The sequence below is a fragment of the Cottoperca gobio genome, chromosome 8 (assembly GCF_900634415.1).
Source record: "Cottoperca gobio chromosome 8, fCotGob3.1, whole genome shotgun sequence".
Taxonomy (NCBI): domain Eukaryota; kingdom Metazoa; phylum Chordata; class Actinopteri; order Perciformes; family Bovichtidae; genus Cottoperca; species Cottoperca gobio.
The window spans coordinates 8,350,942-8,374,614 of NC_041362.1; positions in this window are offsets into that span (position 1 = coordinate 8,350,942).

Below are 23,673 nucleotides of genomic sequence, written 5' to 3' on the forward strand. Positions count from 1 at the left end.
ATGAATCAATCAAGTAAAATAGCAGCGTTATTGTACTGCACTGCTAAATGTGCGCCTGTGTTATTATATGCTGCATTCATGTGCTACTCGTAAACCCCTACATTCTTTCCGAAATTATTTTATCCGTATTGCATACGTGTAACCTACAACAGAGTAATGGTATTCATCACTTAATGTTCCATCATAGTCATTATAACGATGATATTTGCTGCACTTTACATATCTGATGACACATAAAACTCTACTCTGATTCTCCTTCTAGCACAACGTCGTAAATTCTTTCCGACAGCACTCAAAAGCACCACTACTAGTCTTCGCGCAGCCGCACTGCCATGTAAACACAACTGCCGCGGTTGGCTGTGGTTTTAGCTGTGACTGTTATAGCTAGCTAGGTTGAACTAAAAGCTGTAATTTTATCCGAGTTCTGGCACTGAGGTCGTTAGATTGTTATCAAAGAAACGTGGCTATTTGTTCTGCAATATGTGCCGTGGTCAGCTAATTAAGAGCATCGGCTAAGAAGGTTTGCTAGCGGTGACGTTAGCTTGTAACCTAGCGTTTGTGACTGGCTTTTTAACTAACCTAGCTAGCTTAATGCTAGTTCGGTAACACCCGGTCTTTATGCTAATTATTAGCCAATTACTTATGATTCCGTGTAGTTAATTATATCAAGTTGTTTTTTTAGTGCTGCCAAAATGTATTATAGTATCACATCAATATTCAACATAATAAGATAGGCAAGGTTAGTTTGCTAACTCAGGTGATAGGCCATCGACTGAAAGGAAACAAGCTAACAAGTCGATAACGTCAACCGGTTGGGTCCTCCAGTCTGATCAGAACAAATACAAAGTAAACTCATCGAGATTGATTTAGTGTCATCATATGTTGACTGAAAACAGGTAAGTGAGGCCTACAATACATTATGTGACGCTAACTGTGAGATATTGCTCGAAACTAATGTTGGAGTTACGTTGCTGTGGCCTATAATAACCACCTGCAGCAGCCATTTAAACGAATGTTGATTATCAGATGATGTAACGAATGATCGGGGTTTACACACGTGAGCAGCAGTTGGTCGTGTATGGGTTACAGCGAACATATACGTATGATGCCATATGAGTGTTTTTAAATGCTTGTGTTTGTGTAATTGACACCTAAACAGGAAACGTCAGCGCAGCGGTGGTGATGAGGAGAGTGGCCACCTGGTGCCTCAAGCCAAAAGGCAGAGCAGAGCTCACCCTCTCTCTCCTGAGCCAGGCCGGGATGCGTGGGACTCCGAGGTACAAACAACTGTCAAGGGAAATACAATAGTAATACTGAGGAAGCTGGGCAAACAGTTGTTCTTCACTAAATGTTGAGTAGCAGCAGTTTTTTGTAGATGCCTACACTTGTAGTTCAGTTCATTCAAAAAAAGAAGAAAACAAGTAATTGTCACTTTTTTTTAAAAGGAGGTTTTGGTCATAATGAGCTCTCAAAGAAATGGGTAGTTATGAGAACTATTAGTCAAGACTGCAACTGGATCTCAGGTGTCATAAATAGTGACCAATGGGGAGAATAGTATTAAAAAATGTTATCTTGAACCTTAATATTACCCCCATCTGTTTTAACTACGTTTCACTGTCTGATCGGGTAAAGATTTCATGTATCAGGTAAAAATCCCCGCACTCACATGCTGACTTGAATACAATACCTTTTAATTCTGTCATTGTTACCAAATAATCTTACCTTTTTTATGAAGCACGCTTAGAAAATGGCTTTCATACCAGTTCCCACTCTCAACCCATAGATGTAATAGTAGTTGAGATTTTTAAATTGTTTTAAAATGACTATCTACTAGGCGACCCGACAGTGGAGTGGTTAGGACGTATACCACATGGAGGCAAATGCCACGCCAGCATAAACAAACTGAACAAGATGGGCGACTGCACCAGAGAAGGCTTGAACGCACCTTTAGTTGGCCTATGTCCTATTTAGAAGTGTCATGGCTAATGAGGCCTTTTTTATTTTTGGCATTCAATACCCCCAAAGCATTTCAGTTGCAAAGGATATTGACATTCATATCTAGTTGGTACACTGCTAATGTTGCCATCTGCATTTCAGTCATCCAACAGTGAGAGCAGCAGCAGCATCAGCAGTCCAGAACATGCGGCTGGGAGCTGTAGCAGTCAGTGTGTTGTGGGCCCCAGCAGCCCCCTCAGCTCAGGTGACTCATCAGAACTGGCCGCTGGCCCTACAAGCCTAGTGTCCTACCTGCAGATCAACCGCATCCTGAAGCATGCCCACTTCCAGAGCCTGCAGAGCCGAAGTCCGCTCCGAGACACATGACGACCCAATGTCTCTTTTCTGTCGGCCCACAGAGGACTGAGTCCCTGAGGCATGCCAGATCACCAAATGCTGATTCACTTCACTCAGCTCTTCCAACCCATCTCCAGTTACTGTAATATGTTGCAGCTCTACATATCTGTGGGTGGAGACCTGCTCCTGGTCAGGTATCTGGAGGGGGTTCATCATTCAAATAAATCAAGTGATAATCATTTTAGCAATAATAACTGTGTGATCAACTTAAACATTTTGTGTGATCCACTTAATTTCGGACCAGTCTGGTTTACATGCTGCTCTTGGAGCCTTATTGTGACTGATTGATGATGACGAATCTCTGTGTTTTGTCTTAAATGTTGTATGAAAACAGTGCTACTGGAGCTGCAGAAATGCCACCAAACATGATTTTAGGCCGGTCAGTGTGACTCGTTTAGTCTCCTAGTTGGGTACTTGGGTTGTATAATGCTGAATCTGATGTCTGTGTATGTACATGGACCAGTCTCAGGGAGGATTTGCACTTGTCTTGGACTGCTCATTTGCTTTCATATTCAGACAGGGACCTGTAGAACCATGGATGTTAACTTGACCAAGGAGTTTATGTCCTTATTTTCTTAGTTTGTAGAGTATTTAGGTATCAGTTAGATTTAGTGGAGAGTCATGCCATGGGTTGAGTGATTTTGGTTTTAGCGTGGTTTGCAATTTGTTTTTAAAGGATTTCATTACATTGCAACACTGTTAATTTTCCATCAACTACTGCACTTACTTGGCGAATTTATCCCATATTTACCAATTAGTACAGAATGTTTATTGTTCCTAATGCAGATTCAAATTTTATAAACCATTATTAAAACAGGTGTTGCTTTCTCACATTTCTTATGATTTAGTTCCCCCTGATCATTTCATAGACTGACTACCCTCCGAGGTTACGTTTTCAGTTCGGTCTGTTACTATGTCAGCAGGTTTACAGAAAAGCTACCGATTTTTCATGAAACTTGGTTGAAATGTGGGCCAAGGAAGAACCCATTACATTTTAGACCAGATTTGTATAACAGGCCCGATACACGCATAATTTTTCACTTATGGAAATGGGATTGGCGGAGTTCTGCGCTCTCCGAGTGCCCTTGTACTTATGTCCTGATCTCAACATAAGAATCCCTTGTTTTTCTTGTGATCGCTACAAAGTTTCCCGATCATTAAATAGTAACGCTGTAGATTTCGGCATGGGAAATCATCTATAATCAAATTCCACTGCTCATATTTGACATCAGATATTTATATTTAATTACAACATCTGGCATGTCTTTTCTAATAATTTGAATGTCCGAATGCAAGTTGATCATGGGAACAAAGCTTACTAAATCGAGATCATGAGCGAATCACATTTTTATGAGATTAGGTTACATAGATTAAGCCGTTAAAGTTACTTTTGTTTTCTTGTGATCATGGAAAAATGTAGTGATCACAACATTACCAGCTTTGTTTTTCTCATGGCTACAAAAAGAAAAGAGAAATAGTTACACCCATGAACTCCACAACTTTCCATACTCCTTTTTTTTTTTTTAGCGTTTTCAATCTTATTTTGATTGTAATAGAGGGCTGTGTGATGTGGCATTTGAGCATGTAGGAAAATTGTAGTCGTTTCTGTCCGAAGGGGATCACAGCACAGCCTTTTAGGAACAAAAAGACATTCCCTAGGCTTTGTTTGCAATATTACTGGAGCCACTGAAATGCTGTTTTTAATTGCAGACAAGCCTTTCTGCCTGTGCACTAACATTCAATGGTTGCTGTATGTGTGTCCCTGTGCACTGAACATCCAGGTACAAGCACTGACCGTGAGGCTGTGCGTCTCTCCTTTATCTTAAAGCGGGATTGGTTTCATTGCCGAAGCCTCATCCCAGGAGTAGGCTTAGCTGTTTTAATTTCTTTCAGACTGGCGTGTCAGAAATGAAAGCATTTTGAAGATATGGTTTATTTTTTTTCAATTATATATTTTTTGTATTTAGTAATGTACATGACATTAGCCTGCCATTGATTTTTTTTTTTTCTCCCTTGTAAATACCCCTTCATTTCCAAAATAAAAATTAATGTTTTTGAACAAAGGCGTTATTTTCTCTTTTTTTGATTAAGCTGCATTTAGCCCTTTTTCAAAATGATTGAATAAATCTGTTGCATGGTGATTCTGGGAGGATCTGGGTTTATTCATACTGTTTCTTATTGAGAAAATGCCTATTAGTGTTGCATGTGATGTACTGTATATGCAAACAGGAATTCCCTCCATCCCCACGTCCTCCCTTTTCCTCCAAAGAGCCAGTAATGAATGACTCCACATGCATTGAGACCATCATTAATGAGATATGACCTGTGTCTAAGCGAGGAGCAGTGAAAGGTTTCTTTAATTAGCACACTACATGTCCTTGTCTTGTCACAGACACAGTAACAGATTACATACATTAATGCACCACACGTAACCACGGTTACCTTGCAGGCCACTGTGGGTCCTCATTACTCGCCTCCTTTTGATTCCACCTCGCTACTAAATTAGGGATGACGAATGAGCCAATGATCATGCAGGATTAGCAATCTTCCTGCGTGTTGCTCCTTTCTTCTCTCAGGTGCATGCCTTCTCATTATCTTGAAACATGCAATACAGCAACATATAGAGAGACAATTAGTGAGTCGTAAGTGGACCTTTCATTTCAGTATCATCTGAGGTATGCCTGTGTTGGGCTGCCTTTTGTATCTTGAAGCAAACATCACGTTAGAGCCAGGCGAAGTGATGTGTAATTAAGGTGGCGAGGATGCAATTAGCAGCGTCTCGGATAAATATTTTTCCCCGGTGTTGATCCAAATTTCAGTTGAAGAAAAATGTTATTGCATATTAAATAAATCATTTAACCCAACGTGTAAATTTCAAACTAATGAAAGTCAATGTTTACAACAAAGAAAATACTGGATGAGAAAGTAAATATATTCAAAATGTGCACATGTGCTTTTAAAATGGCAACATTTCTGGAGGTGTAAAAAGATCAACACTTTGCTAGAAAAAGATAGATACATATGGATGTGCTGCCACAATTAGACATTCAGGGTGACGAGCAGATAAAGAAATATAAGATTCATACAGGACAAAGAGTAAAAAGTCATTGATACAAGCACAATATTGTTGAGCATAAATACTCTACGTAGTGTATTTTCTGAACAGCAGATGTTCTGAGTCCAGATGTTCATGGAAAGAGCAGTAGAGGGCAGCACACTCTGAGTATTAGCTGCTGGACACAAACTGTATTCCTCGCACTCTGAATCTTATAAAAAACTGGGGGATTTTACAACGGGGTCAAAACGTGTCGGCTACGTAGAAGATATTTATCTTTAATCTGTTTTCACGCACACATGCACAAACACACACACACACACACACACGCATACACACTGTCCTTTCCGAGCAGCACACAGATATGAAGGTGGGCGGTGATGAATGGCTCATATCAGTTGCGTGGAGAGGCAGGAGAGAGTTAAATGAACTGTCCTTGTTCTGGGGTCTATGTATGCGCATACATTGTTATATTTTTACCGTGGCCAGCGAAAAAATCTGGGTTAGTCTTTGGTTGGTTCTCTTTGTGTCCTCTCTGCTAAGATTCCCATCTCTCCTCAAAGGCAAAAGCACAGTGAACATCAGCTACAGACAAGCAGACAAATTACTATATGTTTTAGATTTATCAGTGTCTGGTTCACCTTCAGCTTCAAGACTTGAATAATCTCACTTGCCCAAGATTGTTTTGGAAAACAAAAAAACAAACCGCTCACAGCAAAGTCCTTCGAGTGAGTGGCTTTGGGTATATTCTAAATATGAATTATGTCAGGGGTAAAGGAACTTGAGAGAAGAATGTAAAAGTGAGCTAAAGCTGACCTGGTCACCCTTGCCTCTCTTTGCCAGACTTTGCCTGAAATGTGTTTGGGCAGCTGTTGCCTAGCATGAGATGGTGATTGGGTTGGCATCAAGTGTACAGCTTTCCTTCGCCAGCCAACACAAACATCTGCTTTGCCTCCCCACAACTATTTCGCCCAACATCAAACAACAAAGCTCGCCTGCTCTGCTGCCCCCATGGCCATCCGAAGAATTAATGACCCACCAAGCACATTAGCGGTGCCCTATTGCCCCGGCTTGGCTGGAGCGGGGAAAAGGGAAAGCAGTGGCAGGCGAAGAAGGAGAGGGAAGGGTTAGTGGGTCGGGATGATGAAGTACTTCACAGGTCAGGAATTAAGATGGATAGATATTCAGGTGATATTGGGATGTTTACTGCATTTATGCAAATCCTTTTTTCATCCTTCAATGGACCTTTAGCATTACCTTTACAGCCATGTTGATGGATTAAAAAAGTACTGGATTTCATACGGTGTTATTGTTATAAATTCTAGATTCGTGATAGATGTTCTGTGAGAGTACAGCATTTCTTTCTATGTTTGCTACTTAACCTTGTGGCAGAGCAAGCGAGTTGACTCAAGTTGAGGAAAGAGGTTGTTAAAATACAGAATGTATGTCTATAAAGGCGCAGCACTCAGACTGCAATGACCTGCTCTTGAGTAAGAACAAAAACAGAGGAGGATCTTCCTCCTTACCCTCAACGAGCCAGCCTACACTGCTCCTGTGAGTGCTCACTGCTTCCCAAACTGTAGCTGTTGGGGTGTGGAGAGGAGGACTGGGCTATCTCACTGACTGTAGCCTAAACATGCAGCTGAGAAACAGTCGTCATTTCCCCAAGAAAAAGAAAGCAAACAGTCCAGCCACTCTCTATAGAGCCGTCTGCCGTTTTAATGCTTTTGAGCGGACTGAACAGAAAAGTAAGATGACCAACAGGCTCGGCATGCTTGGGTCAGTGTCTCCGGTTCCACTTTATGGCCTCCCTATTCAATTTCACACAATGCGCTCCAGAGACAATGTACAGTAGACTGTTTTCATTGCACAGCGAAGTTACAGTCAAGGCCTCGATCAATGAGAATAAATGTTCACCCCAGTACACAGAAAGAAAGGCAGTTTCTTGTCCCACATGCAGGCCACAACTGTTCCTCCTTTTATGGTTGCTTGTGAGAATATTCACACACCCTGTCTTATATTTGTAAAACGTGATGTTTACATGGTTCAGTTTTGCCCTGTTCAGCTGTCAACACTCGCAGGCTTTCAACCCAGAGAGTGCCGGAGAGAAGAAGTGCAATAGTTTAGAGAGAGTCGTGCTAAGTGGGACTGTTTAGGGTTGGTTGGGTAGAGCATGCACTCAGCGCACCACCATATAGACCGCTGTTTTCTAAATGGCCCCTATTAACGGAAGGGGAATAGGCTGCACTCAGGCCTGTGTTGTTAGCTCAGAAAGGACAGGCTACATGGCTCACACAGCCTGGTGTCGTCTGCACACGGCTGACCTGCCACACAGGCATGTTTCATCACCAGAGGACTGATATGGCGCCGCTCACAGCCACCAAGGTGCAATTTGTTGCATTTGGACTATAACTGTCAGGAAGAGATATACCCTCACTTAAATAGCCGCCCATAATCTGCCCCTCTCCCTGTATTATCCTAATTGAACCCACGGGCGGCCAACGCCATCAATAGCTGAGCTCATCTGCAAATTAATAAAACATGGGCCCTCTTCAACTCTATGCTTGGGATGAAGCTTAAAGCTACTTAGAAACACTAAAGGACTGAGTGTTTGTGATTGTTATTTTCAAAAGAAATGGAAGCACAATAAAATGTTCTCATTTTGTTTTTCAGCAGTGATGAGTCCTTATGGCTCCCGTGGTCCTACGTGGATTCCCAACGAGCTCCTCCTTCCTTTTCGTAATGGAAACACTTATTAAAACCATCAAACCCCATTTACCTAAACATGCTTTTGCAATCTGCCCTGTAACGTCGTGATTTTAGATTAGTGGCCACAGGGCTTTGAGGTGCAGATTCCTGATGATTCAACAGGTGATCACCGAGCAGGATGTTTTGTTTTCTCCTCACTGCTGACTATTGTGAAGCCACATATCCAATGGTCAGGACTTAGACATGCTGGCACCATCGACAAGTGCCACATCAGCACAAGTACAGGGGGGCTTTTGACTTTGTGTTTATTTTGACTGTCTGGACTGACGCCCAGCTTGATGTGGGAGTCGATGTAAGAGGTGGTCATCATAATAAGACCTAGATCTTAATAACAACAAATCCTGGAGGACACTAAAAAAGCAGCCAGAGGTTATTAAAGACATATATCATGTTTGTTGGGCTAGTAGTCACTCAGTTACAATCCCTTCCTCCTACTCCTCTCGCCATTGATAAGCACCCCTCTGGTAAACATGAAACCAAGGCCGTGGTGACCATACTTTCTTTTGCTTTCTCCTTCTCTTTTTCTCTCCCACACAGCTTTCTCTGCTGTTGCTCAAGTCCCTTTGTTTTCACACATACAAAACCCAAGGCAGACTTTCAAAGACTGCAACCTCCTACTGTTCCTCCAAATGGAAGGCCAAGCCCAAAGTGGCATCACTCTCTGAGGGAAGGTAGGACTCCTCCAATATCAACACAAACTACCTGGCCTTGAGTGCACCTCAAAGCTCTGCTCATGGGGTTGATTTTACAGTGTGCATTGATGAAAAAAGAAAACGCTCGGGACATAAAGAAAGGAATGCTGTAAAAGCTGGAAGGCCATGGCAACTTGATGAGCCATCAAGATCGACTGTGAACAACCTAGAAACATGGAGAGAAAAGGCTGACATCACAGAGCTCGTGTATATGAAGTCATGGATATATGGACAAAATAGAAAAACACACTGACTCTCCAAAGAAAACAGTGAGTAATCCTTGGACAGAGTATTGTTTGGGCATGCTCATGATTGTTGAAACACCTCGATGCCACAGTGAATGATGCTGCTCACTTGTCTATGCTGGACCAGTTACAAAGTGGGGGGTGTAAAAACATGAGTAATCATCAAACCAGAGGGGAAATAAGTTCCCATGAACAATATACACAAAGACTTTTCTTCTATAGAGCCTTGATGGTGGAACTTTAACAGCGGACAGAAAAAAGAAGAAAGATCGAAAGACAAAGTCTGAGACAAAAAGGCTGATACTATGTTGGATTTGTAAGTGATAAGTGGAGTTGCAATAAGTGCATTTACTCAAACACATTTGCTTATGTTTAATTTTACTGTCACTGAATACACATATATATATACATATATATATATATATATATATATATGTATATATATATACATATATATATATATTGTTCTTTGTGGTCTTTATTCCACTAGTTTCAAAAGAACATATTGCACCTTTAAAGGGGCACTTCACTGATTTTACACATACACACTTAGTGGTCACGAGAAGTACTACTTGGCCAATAAAAAAAGTTTTATAAACTGTTATATGGCTCTGGAGCTTTCCGAAGTTTAAAACGATAACCCTGATATTATCATTGTTGAGTTGCATTATGGGCAATGTAGTTTTTGGAGCGTGGACCATTAAAAGGGACTAAAAGACTAAAAGTATCTCTGGCTTCAATTATGACCTTTTACTTTAATACATTTATTTACTTTCTGGTGGAGCGTTAGATGAGAAGATTGATACCACTTTCCTGTGTGCCTGTTAAATGTAAGGCTACAGCAGCCGGTTAGCTTAGCATAAAGACTGAAACTGGCTTTTTCTAACAGGGAAAAAAAATCAGCCTGCCTGAACAAAAATACATAAAAAGTGTAAAAAAGAAAATAAATGCCATGATATGAGGGGGTTATGTGCCAGACCATTTATTTTCTAGGTACAGTGAGTTAGCTATTTGCCTGGCAACTGCTCAGAGCCAGAATAAATAGTTAATTCAACAATGCATAAAACAGCAGGGGATAAAACATAACTTGATGTTTGTTCCGGGTTAAAGAAAACATAATATTTAGTGAGCTTTAGAAATGCTGGAAGGCAAACTTTTACTTTGAGTTAACCACTTTTATCCAACAACCATAAAGTTACTTTGCCTGGAAAGAAATGATATGATTACAGGATGCATTGTTGGAGTTGAGACTATCCAAGTTTGAACATCTACATTAAAATACTCCCTACAGCTTTGTGCATTAATATTTTAGCACTCTGAAAGGGACCATTTATCACAAAGATTTCTGTTACTTTTGATAACTGTTTTACAGTTTTACATCTGATCATATTTTTGGTCATGTTTTATCTACATTGTCAATGCAAATGTCATTTTTAGGGCCGAATCGGAGTCTGGAAACAGTGGCAAAAAAGTGTTCTTAACACTACAGTATAATGTATTGGGCTTTCCGCATTCTATTGAATGATTTACTCCCTCCAAACTTCAGTGGAAACATAATATTTGACATCCTTTTGAATGTCTTGTGTAGTGCAACAGAGCATAATGTGAGTTTTTGAAAGAGTAAACCTTGGAGTTTACCCAAGCAGCCTTGTTGAAATTTGCTGTGTTGATTAACATTTTTTTTGTTTTTAAAGAAGTCACTCACTGTCATTGCCACTACCCATAAAAAGTGGAGCCCAAAGGATATAAGTGGAGGATTTATGGCCACCATATATTTGAGTGGAGGGCTGCTAAACCGTATGAAGTCTCTCTTGGCGCTGTAAGGTTTTGCTTTCTCTGTCTCGCTCTGTTGGTTTTTTCCCTGTTGCTTCAGAGTACCTACAATTTCCCTCTCTTTATTTTCATTGGCATTTAAAGAGCTCGGTGCTCCGTTGAATGTAGCCTACTCATTCAATAGTTAGCTTTTCAACACACACAAACACATTAGAACACACACACGCATGCACACACACACAAAGAAAAGCAGCCGCGAACATGCAGAGAGTAGACCTTGACTCTCATGTTCAATGCCACAGGATGTTGAAACCCAGCAAGTTTCAAACGTACACCAGGTCTGAAAGCATTTCTCCCTGTCTATGCTTGTCATTGTTGGGGGGCATTAATTGATTGGCTTGGTTTCTATCCCTTTTGTGAAGCGGCTTTAGTCCTGGCTTTATGAAGGTTGCTGAAATCCATTCAGACCGTTCTCTTTGCCTGCAGAGCAGAGCACAGCGGTGGAGCAGCCGCTGTCTCCACCTTTATTGGTGGAACTCACCCTTGCACATTTTAATCTGCCATCTCCTGGGGTCTCATAACACTTTATAGCTCTATATGTCTCATCAGGTTTTATATTCTAGGATCATACAAAAAAAGGCTTCCTTCTTATTTTATTCTTTTTGTCTTCTGTTTGGCTTTTCAGTCATCATAATGCTTTTTAGTTCTTAGATATATCCAACCTAATCGTGTGTGTGTATGTGTGTGTGTGTGTGTGTGTGTGTGTGTGTGTGTGTGTGTGTGTGTGTGTGTGTGTGTGTGTGTCAGTCTTCAGGATATAATTGACCACTCATAAGATCAAAGTGTATTTGTGTAGAAACATTTTATGATCTGCTTTTTTAATAAAGAAGTGTGGCAAGATGCCAAAAGTCTATGTACACACTCCAAACTATGTTCCAGTAATTAAACGTTTAGCTGTTTTTCCTCCCATAAAACCCCCAACAGTTCACCTTGAGGCTATCAGGATCTACAATAATCCTAACGGGGGGGTAATTGGAGAGTTAGGTGTAAGAATCAAATCATCAGAAATAGCGACAATACTCAATTTGACTTATGTAAGCTACAGCTTTCAGATCCAGCTCTTTTTTTATTTAAACACACACACATAGTAACAGCTCATGCAGATGGTCCTATCCACATCTGGCGACAGCTGGAGTTGTGAGCACATCTGTTCCAGCCGAGGTGGAAACAGAGATGGTTGCTGCTGCTTTAATACTGACCTTCTCTTAAATATTTTTCACTTTTCCGATCCACTGTAGTTCCACAGCAGCCGAAATCCAATAGCAGTGGGGTTCTCTTACGTTCCCCCGATTCAGAAAGAATAGCTTATTAGGCTCGCCCAAGGGGAAAAAATGTCTGTCCAAATCACATCGTTTACACTCTTATACACACCGTTTCCCCTCCTTTTTCCTGCCCCTGCTTCTGCGACTTCACTGACTTTGCCTCTTTTGTTCTTTTACTTCTTCATTCGTTCTCTACTTTTCTATCTCCGTTCTTCTCATGTCCACGTTCTTCTCATGTCCACATATTATCAAGGGAGCTGGTGAAACGTCCTGAACTGCTTTGTTCTGTGGACCACAGACAGCCAAGATCAGCATCTGTGTGTGTGGGAGACACACACACGCAAACTCATCATTCATATAACTGCGAGGGTTTGTGGTCATTTTGTTGACCACTTTTTGAGGACATCTTGCCTTCCGAAACCACCTCTGCATCTCAGTAGAACAGATGTATCTTTATAGCGTCTGGGCAGGTGGCAAAATAGATTAAAAAAGATGCACATATTTTGTATTTTGAGCCCGAGACGCATGGCTTGTCTCTTACTCATTTAATTTCACTCTCCCGTCCTTCTTTCTGGAGATCCATGAGACCTATTTCCTTTCTCTTCCATCACCTTCTACTTCTCTACATCTTACTTTTTACTTGCCCCATTTTGCAATCAATCTGCTGTTCATCTGATCTAATGAGCTCATTAGGATGTCTTAAGCAATGGTGATTGATAATAATGGCTTAGAAATGTCCCATTGATTCACTTCTATATCAGGCCTGTAAAGTAAAGGCTCACTGCATTAAACTCACAGGTCAACTGAACCCTCTCTCCTGAATTTTGCATTTATCTAGTCCTTTGTTATCAACTCAACTGCCCCTCCCCCGCTCCAAATCATGATGAGCGAAACTGGTTTGTAGTTAACACATCTGCTTGGCATGGTAATAAACATTTCTGCAAAGTGTCCTTAACTGTGTGAAAATGCATTATCGCTTAGAGGATACATCAATGACTCCTTTGCAGCGTTTTTCCTTAAACAGGCTTAACTCCTGCCACATTTTACATGTTTACAGAAACTGGTGAGTGAAAGCGAATGTTAACAGTAGACATCATATTATTTCAGCCAACCAAAACAAAGGAGACGTGTTACAGTTGGTCAGTTTGCTGGAAGTCTTTAATTTTTATGGTTGGGCTTCTTAACAGCCATGACTGATGGAGCCATTTGACTTTAGGAGCTACTGTTTGTAATACAGGAACGTTTGCGAGACCACTGGCAATATGTCTGAGGAGGATATACTGTAGCTTTCATGTATACCGTTTGTGTGTTTGCATATGTATGTGCGTGAAGGAAGAAGGGAGAGAGAGGGGTGGGGGGGTGCTAATGTTAATTTGGGAGGGTGTGTGTGTGTGTGTGTGTGTGTGTGTGTGTGTGTGTGTGTTGTGTGTGTGTGTGTGTGTGTGTGTGTGTGTGTGTGTGACAGAATTTGCAGCCACATGAATAGTGCACAGTCAGCATGCAAACTCAAATCACTTCAATAGTTTCACATCAACCAATTTAATGGCACAATCCCGGGCCAGTGAAGTTTTTATTCCAAATCCTGTCCATAATCTAATGGCCTTTGAAAGTCTGCCACTTCCCCCTGGCTGACAGGTTGTGCATTTGGATCTAATTGAATCCATTTACATCCTGCACAAATGGAAAGCACATGGAGGCCTACCCACCTGGTTCTGATCAGCTACTGAGTTGGGAGAACCACGCTCTTCGGAGTACGCCTGATGCCAGCAGGGGATACACTACAGAGCGAAGTGAGAGGGAGAGGAGGAAGAGAGAACACATTTTGATAATACTCTTGGCTCTAATTTAATTCAGTTTGAGTTCAGTTACCTCTTCACATTTCCTTTTATTCCTATCTGTCTGGCAGACTGCGGTCGTTTTCCAGTTGTGTAATATTTTACCACAAGGGGGAGTCCGGCAAAACCCACTCATGTATCACTGTGTCTGCTAATGTGGACCTGCCAGCATTCATCTTCTGTGCAACAGAGAGGAGACAAGTTAAGCTTTAAAATTTGGAGTTAATACAAGACTTCAAGGTGCAGCGTGACATCTGGGCCAGATCTTTTCTGATTTAATGTTAGATAGAATATTAATACATACCACATGTTAGTCGCACAAAAACTTCACAGGGGGTTGGCAAACTACTGCAACAACTAATAAAGTAATTAAGTAAATGAATTCTATAATTAGCGTTTCACATGCCGCTACAAAGGTGTGAAATATTAGTTTGAAGGCTAATTAGTAGCATTTGTCAGTGAATGAGATTTGACAATAAGCACTTTTGAGTTTTCAAAGCAACGAGAGGCAACTGACAACAATCAGAGCTCCAAAGAGGCCAAATAACATGGACCCAAACTGCAGGTGTGTCAATAAAATTGTGTAAAAAAATCCACACTGACACACTGCATCGACGAAAATGAACATTTGACAGTGGTGACAATGTTGCTAATAATTAGCATGCAAACTAATATCATACACAGGCATGTTTTAAATGCTTTTTCAGTTAGTTGACTGTTACAGTCCCTTTTCATGAAAGGAATGGTTTGACATGTTGGGTGCTTATCAGCTTTCTTGCTGTGAATTAGATGAGAAGATCAATTGTTCATTGACCATTGTCATGTCTGTTAAGTAAATACGAGTCATCAGAAACTGCACAATTTGTAATTTGTCTTCTGTAATTAAGGATTAAGGATTAAACAAACAAGATAATGTGTTAGAAATTAGATTTAAAGGTGCTGGTAGCCCAATTATTTAATCTTTGGACAGAGCCGGGTTAGATGTTCCCCCGTTTCCATTCTTTATGCTATGCTAAGCTAACCAGCTGCTGGCATTAGCTTCATATTTTCCATAGGCTACGAACATGAGATAGGTATCAAACTTCTCATGTAACTGCAAGAACATGCATAAGGGCATTTCCCAGCACTATTCCTATTTTTGGTTTTGACATTTGACACTATGTTGTCTTTGTGATACAGTTGTATTGTCGTTTATTCTGGGGTGTCCACATCATGAGTAAAGTGTTCCTTTATGTTGGTGGGTAATGGCATGTGGAAAGTTATTCCAGGATTAATTTATATATGCTCCCGAATAGTCCAGGCTTTGTACGTGGCCTACATTCATGCATGTCTGCAAATATGGTTAATGGGGGCAGTGGGTAACATCGTGACCTTCATCAGGTCCCCCCTCGTTGTCCATTCCAGCCCCACCTCACAACACATCTGGTTTGACCATCTCCACCCCAGACCCCTGCCAGCCACCCCCGCCTGCACCTCATCAATCCTCTGTGTCATCATTGCCACACTTCTGGCTATTGCCAAAGTAAGCCATGACACGAAGACGTGAAAATGATGAATGGACTTTTCCGGACAGGAAGCGGCGATGGTTGAAGAGACACCCCACCCTCACTCATCTTTCCGATCCATTTTTCACTTTCTTTCCTCTGTCACGTCTCTCTGTTGTCTGTCCTTCTTGAGTCAATAGGAACCCAGTGATTATGTTCCACAAATATAGCCCTCCAAAATATGTGGGTTTTATTTTTTCATTTTCTCGAGTAGGCTGAGTCCTCACATTGGCTTTGAATAACCTACTTCTTTTCTGTAATCTGTAATTGTGTTAGATTTAAGAAATGCGGAGGAACTAAAAGAAACTGAAGAAACTTTGACCAAATAAAGGGAACATTTAAATACACTTGTAATTTTTATATTCCATCCATCTGTGTCCCACTTATTTTCTTCACTTTTGACAATCAAAAACATTGTAGTTCTCTCTGTGTTTACACAATTCAATCTGCAACTACTTTAGTCCTCACATCCGCAACCACAAGAGTTACAGTGAACCTTGGGATCTCTGTATACTGTCCATTGTTGTGTCTGCCTACCCATAACATGTCCATTCACTGCTGAACAATGCTTTCCATTAACTATTATATGAGTTGCTGTAGTTTTATTGGTTGTTGATATGAACAGAAGTCCCACTGTGTTCCACGAGAGACGTAATCAATATCGATCACCATAACTATCGGTTACAACTTACGCTCTGAGGCTTCTGTCCAACACATATGTATAGTCCCTGAATGCTGTAGAGTTTCTCATATTGGCTCATGACTGAGAAATGTATCGTAAACTTTGGTCAAACATGGTTATTACCTCTATAAATTCTAGTAATTTTCTCTGTCATAGCCAATGTCATGTGATTTTATTGTTTGCGTCAGGGTGTGTCTTAAGGCTTTAGGCGCATGTTTTTGAACAGAGCCAGCTTTTAAAATCCTTCCATAGTCATCGCTTACATTTTGCCTTCATGAACTCTAGCTTCCAATATCAGACCAAAGAAACACTCCCTTGTTTCAATGCTCCCTCAGGGCAAAGTGCCACTGGTAGATATTTAAGGGATTTAAGCCTCCTTTGTTTAGGAGACTGAAGCCACTCCTTCCCGAGCCTCCTAAAGCACAGTATAGCAGCAAGATCGCTTTAGTACAACATCTTCATCATCTATTAAACTGATTTAAGACACGGAAAGAGTTTTGTTTCTATCAAAGAAATGATGAATAAAACATGCGCTGAAGTTAAATGCAAGTTTTCTTAAGACCATTTGTTTTCCAAGCCTTTCAAAAATAATTCTCCACGGAGTTGCACAGTTTGTCTGACATCAATTATTTCAAATAAGACAAACTGCTCTCGTTAGGACTGCTATACACAGCAGGACAGATGTGAATATTCAATAAAAGACCTACAACTGCAGGTTAAACACTCGACAATGTAGAAGTTTTTGGTGCTTCTATTTCATTTCAGTTATCTCAAAGACACATATAGCAACTTATTCCTCCATATTCAGAGATTCTCTTTCATGTAATTTGATTAGTGGACCAGGATTACTGCCAGCCCTCCCTCATTTACTATTACTGAGAAGAAAAACAATTAAGCTATACATGTTAGCTATCAAGGAGACAAGGCACCCGTGCACAGGCCCGCCAATGGATAAAACACACACACACTCACATAGGCACATACACACACACAAGTCTCATTTAATCCTTTATGATGCGCCTGGAATTTGTAATGATTTTAATTAGGAAAGGTGCAATCGGAGTCTACTCCGTGGCAATGCTTACACTCCAGGGTGCCTGGAGCCAATTAAAAATATGTGCTGATCAAACAGCCTGCCCTCGCCATGCACGACTATCCCAGGAGCCTCTGCTGCTGCAGAGGGACGGCCAAGCTCAGGGCCCCTTGCTCCCACCGAACAGGCTGCAGAGGAGTCGGCGGAGCTCCACCCGACTCTCTCCACCCTGAGATCCGGTTCAAGGCTCAGCTTCTCCCATTAGCTGCATGCTACGGTGAGCAACCAGCGGCCAAGCAGCCCCATAAGAGGAATCCTTCAATTCACAATCAAACGTCTGTGAGAAAATGTCACACACCCATTTGATCCCAACAGAGATCCTTTTCTCCCCACAAGGGAACTGGCTCAGCCCAATTTTCCCTCACACTCTGAGTGAGAATGCCACATTAAATTAGAATTATATGACAATTTAGAGTGACAATTAAGCCTGGTATTAATTACACTGTTCCTTTTGTTTCGAGCAATCCCTGCGATGTTGCCAGACCCAGGGGTTCCCAAAATAGATCAATTTAAATGAATCTGAAAGCGACATATATTTTCCAAATGTTAATATTCTTGAGGAATCCTTCATCTATGTCATGTACGTTCCCCTCCTCTCTCTGTGAAGTCCCTCCTCTCTCTATCATTAGGCATCTCTGTCCCCGGTGATTAATGATACTAATGAGCATGTGCAGCCATTCACTTCCGCCACACATTATTCTATCCTCTGGCCTAGGCCATGTGTCATTTCCTCCTGAGAACAGACAAACATGTTTTCCTGGTCATATTCAGCCAAACAATAATATTAACTTATATCTTATATCTGTGTCAGAGGGGCAAGTGGCACGCTGGCACACATGCACTGTATGTGCAGAAACATGCTTACCTTCATTTTGAACAACAACAAAGATATTACATTTCTGGAAAAAAAATCGTATTGAAAAGGAAAGGACATAATAAAAGATATTAGCATGCACTGAAAGCACATATTAATAATAAGACAACACTTCTATCTAGACTGTTTGTTGGTAAACAACTCTCAATGCATATCTAGAGGTTTAATCAAATGTGACAACCTACTGCTATGTCTGACCTGCAGAGAGACACTGAAGTGACATGGTGTGCAGTGTGCACCATCTATAAAGATGGATCTCTCTTTGTTCTTATATTTTTTAACTTTTTCTCTCAGTTGAAGGTTGTTTATGTTAGTCAATAGGGGACAAATTACTTGTGCATAATCCTACCTTTTCTACCTGAAGGTTTACACTGAGGGTTTCAGAGCACATGTTGCTCATTGACTGTGTTCGCTGCTGTTTCTTCTTTTTTCCACTTTGACATTGTTGCAATTATCCGGCATTGTTAAACTTTTATCTTTGGCACACGTTGCAGGCTTGTCAGGTGGGCAGCGAGAGCGATAACTGCATATTTGAAGATCCATAAAAAGGCCCTCATATCTTTGGGAGTCGTATCAGCCGGGACACTGAAATACAGCTCATCACTTTTATGTCGGAACTACAATCGACCATTGGGATGTGAAATTAATATGACAGAGGGGCCATCTGCTATAGGGGAGCACAATAGCAAGCAGGAAAACTGGTTTAGGCCTTGCAGAGGACATTTTTAATTGGACGCTTCATGTAAAAAGCATATACATGTCATATAAACTGATTCGTTGGTATAATGGCTGAGCTGGATTTATGGCAGCAAGAAAATAGATACAGGGAGAGAGAGAGAGAGAGAGAGAGAGAGAGAGAGAGAGAGAGAGAGAGAGAGAGAGAGAGAGATGCTTAGCAGAAACAATATTGCATGGAAGCATACAGCTGTACACATGTATTGTTCTACTGTGTAAGAATTCTTAGTTTTACTGATTGTTCAAAAGTTGCTTGTCATCAGAAGCCATTTTAACATGCTCTGACTTCAGTGCACGCTTGTTATTATTGTTGTTGTTACTGTAGATAACCATCAACAAAGACTTTTAACCAAGCCGAAGCCACACATACAGGGCTGTAGCCTGCTGTGCTGCAAGGCCTGAATCACTGAACCCCTATTGATCATTCATCAGTAACTGGTGGCCCCCGGTCTCAGCACCTCCTTGATTCAGTTAACATAGAGGTGGATGATTGGAGGATGTTTCCCTGGTTATACTCTGGGTTCATGTTCTGGCCTCAAACATGTGTTGTTGTTAAGTTTTCCTACTCTGACGTTCCCATTAGTGATTGTTAGATTTGTTAGGTTGGTCACGTTACAAAAGTTTAGAGGCAAAGTTCAAATGTTAGCATTGTTTGTTACAATTGTAAACCAAGTTTTTATAGCTGATTTACAGTTTATGCCGTAACTTCCCAATAGCTATGTGGACATTTATTATTATTTGCCATAATTATCCAGTAATATGACTTTGTAGCCAAAATAGGCATGATTTACAGTTAAGGGAATGAACTGAACTGTGATTCCCACATGTTTCAGTCTCCATGCTTCGTTATTGTGAAACTTCATGATAATCTCCATTGTCTCATCTGTATGCAGAGGATTTTAGCAGTCTGTAACCAGTCAATTTGAGGAAAGCTCTGCTGCATAACACAATCTCTCTCATATCACTAAAGTAAAAGCAGTACGAATACATAGCATTCATTTGCACCATTCTACTGCCAACAGAATTCCTGTTGTGTTATTCCTTTATGAAACTGGCAAGAGAAATCATAATATCTTAATAAATCAGCCCTAACAAGCATTTAGGGTGTCGTCAAAGGAAGAGGTTAGAGCGTTAACTGTGTAAAATGAATGCAGAGGGATCTGTGAATGAAAAGAAGAAGAAAACCTGGCACTGGGAGATACCAGGCCTGTGTCTGGGACCCTGAACTGATCTACATGATCGCTGCCCAGTTCAGCCATGTGATGCGTATGCAATGCTCCACCAACCTGCAGCTGGGGGAGAAATCAATCACACCACAAACCCCCTTTTCTTCTCTCAAGCAAGAGCTTTTTTGTGACATCTTGGTCACATGACCATGGGAGCATCATGCATCTCCCCCCCCCCCAGAGTCCGCCAGCACCCTTCACTGCAGATGTTGGATAACAACATGGCTGATGAGTTTAATAATGGAAGCACAATGTTGCTCTTGTGTGTTGTTAAACCCTCAACACTGACTAACTAACTGTATTAGATATCCACGAGACTTGGTCAAGGAACATAATGACTTAATGTGTGAGACAGCGTGAGGCAATCATCAATTTGGCTTTTTGAATGGAGGGTCAATTAAAGTTTATTAATTCATCTTATATTTATATTATATTATCAGTACAGTGGTATCTATATGCCACATCACACAAATGCTGACGCACGCATCCTTATACAGACAAATACAAATCAGTTGAATTGGAACATTTAGAAATGTAAGTGTGATGTTTTATAGCACATTCATGAGATTACTTTTGAAAGATTTTTGTCCAATGCTATTAGCGTGGGATTGCACTAGTAGCCTCCAACTGGTGATGAATTTTTCCATTGTGGGCCTGCAGGGCTGCAGGGGAAACAGTAATCCCACCTGAGGCAATGAGGGGGTTAAAATATGATCGCAGGTTCCCTGGGTTGGTTAAGTTAAAGGGAACGGTGTCAGAGGATGTCACAGGGTTACAGACGAGTGCAAATGACGAGATCTTCCATTTATATAAACAAATACAATGCATGCTTCAGTGCAAAAATCCCTGAGCGAAAAGGGTCTTTTCTTCTTTTCTTTTTTCTTGATTAGTTTTTAAATTTTGGCATTTGGCCTATACAACATTGGATACCTTCTTCTTCTTATTACTTTATTTTTTTGGAACTCCATTATACTATGGGCACCCATGCTTCCAATGATCTTTTGTTTTCAGTTAGAGGAAGTATGACGTGAATGAACGAGATTTGGTTTAAAACAGATTTTGGCCTGTTGCTAAAACTGAAACGCATTTGAGATGACCTTAAACCCGGGGTTATCTTGGCGAGAATTAAAAATACGACAAAATAAATTTGTATTAGTGTAGGTTCTTTCCTTAATGCGAAGATCCATGTACAGAGCCAGCCTGCAGTAGGCTTCAGGTTACGCCATATGCCACTACAATTCAAGCAGTTCTTACGTGGAACCCCCGCCACACAAACACACACACGCACACACACACAGAGATCCACACACCTCGATTATGGCAATTGACCCACAACATTAAAAAAATATTTAATATTGCCTGATTTATATTTTCAATACTACTCTTTAAATGCAAGCTGTTGCAAAATGTTCTAAAAAAATATATTTTGATCCTTATTGTTAACACATCACTGATCAAATAGGCCTAAACACACCCTACAAGCCTCTGTCGACTGTCTCACACACACACACTCACACACACACACACACACACACACACACACACACACACACACACAGAGGTCAAAGGCTATCTGTTGTCAACTCACTTCAAATTAGTTCAGTTTCATGATTTAACTTGACCAAACTAAACGCATAAAAACCGATCCCAAGTCATGCATTCACTCATGTGGGGTGATTCGATTCATTTTTAAATAGTTCTTTCAGCGAGATTTTCAGCATTTAAGTAACTAAATAATGAAGACAATCTATTTTAAGAGGCCCATCCAACACTAATCTCAATGTAATTTAAAGCATTTTGTTGCAAACTCGCCTTTTATAAATATTTTGGGAGAATTAATCTTATGTCAGATGTTCCAGATGATCCGTCATGCTTATAAAGTATTTTATGAGTGGAAATAAAAGCATAGACAATCAGTTTGTCTATCCTTAATGTCCAAGGGTCCTTTCTCGGTCTGTAGACGTGGGTGGGAGGCACACACTGTCAATCATCAACGCTTCACTGATCAAGGACAATCCTCGTCGTAAAACTGGTCTTTTTCTTAAGAAATCACTCACTCCGCATTAATTATCACTATGCCTGTTGTGTTTGTGTGCGTGTGTGAGTGCGTGCGTGCGTGTGCAGCTAACCACTTCTTTGACTATTTCACATTGCATGCATTCACTCGAGAGGAGACCACTGAGATGAAATTCCAACACCTTCTGCTAAAATACAAGTTAGTATTCAAGCAAAGCACCCGACCTTTTGTACAATCTCACACAGCAGGGCAGTGCACAGTGAAAACAGTGTCAGCTGTGGCAAATGATTATGGTCACACTGAGTGGACGCCAAAAAAAATCCATTAAATTCAGCTTGACGTTAATGTGTGCAAATTTCAGGAAAATGTTGCATTAATTTTTTTATAGACGTAGGTCTAAGTTAGATGAATGTAGGATATCAGGCCATAATTAAACAATATAGAGACAGTTTGAGGGTTCATATTCCCAAAAATAAATTAATTAATAAAAAGGAATACATAAAGAATATTTTGTATTTATGTCAGGTTATCTCAAGTAAACAAATGAAAATGAAAACCAAAGTAAAATCTTATGTTGAGCAGGGGTCATTAACACATGAAAATGTGACATCTTTTTTTGTTGTCAAGGGTATTAATAGCCCCCTTGTATATTTTACTTTCCTGTGATCATACTGATTTATTTTGCAGAGTAAAAAACAAACACATGTAAGGCCTACTAGTTTAATACACAGTTGTGTAAAGAAATAACTAAATTGAAACGTAAATTAGGAACATTTTATTTATTATTTTTGCAAAGCAAAATGTATTGTATAGCAGAAAGTGGCAGCTATTTATTCACCCATCATTAGGGAGCCTTCCAGAAAAACAGTGACAGAATGAAATGCAATGTCAAATATTTTGGCTGCACGACATTTATAATCGTTTCTACATCGTCTTCATATACGCGATGTCCCGTCTACATTAAAGCATTTTACACGCTATTCTGAATTGACCGACTAAAGCCACAACTACTACTCACAGCATGCTATCCGATTAACCAAAAGTCAAATTTATTCCAAACTAATAACTGTTTTTTGAAGGTGTTTTATTTTATTGTTTTACTGCACTAAACCCACGACGACAAACCTCATGCAGCCACACTTTAAAATGGTGAAAGACTCCATGCAGATTTTCTCCATTAAAGCGGACTTCGGCAAGGCGATCCACAACCGGAGCTCCTTTTCTCTCTCTCCTCTCTCCCTCACGTGCAGCCTATAACCTGAATTGTTTTGAGGCTCGTTTCACTTGTTTTCACAACTTTTCATAATGATTTGGCATCGCTGGTCCGTATTTATCCGAAAACTAACCTCGATTATTTTAAATATCCAACATATAATTTCCCTCTCTCTGCAGTATTCCCTTTGATTCACGCTTGACTCATATGGCTTCAGGGCCAATGGGGGTCCGCCTTTGGAGCGCC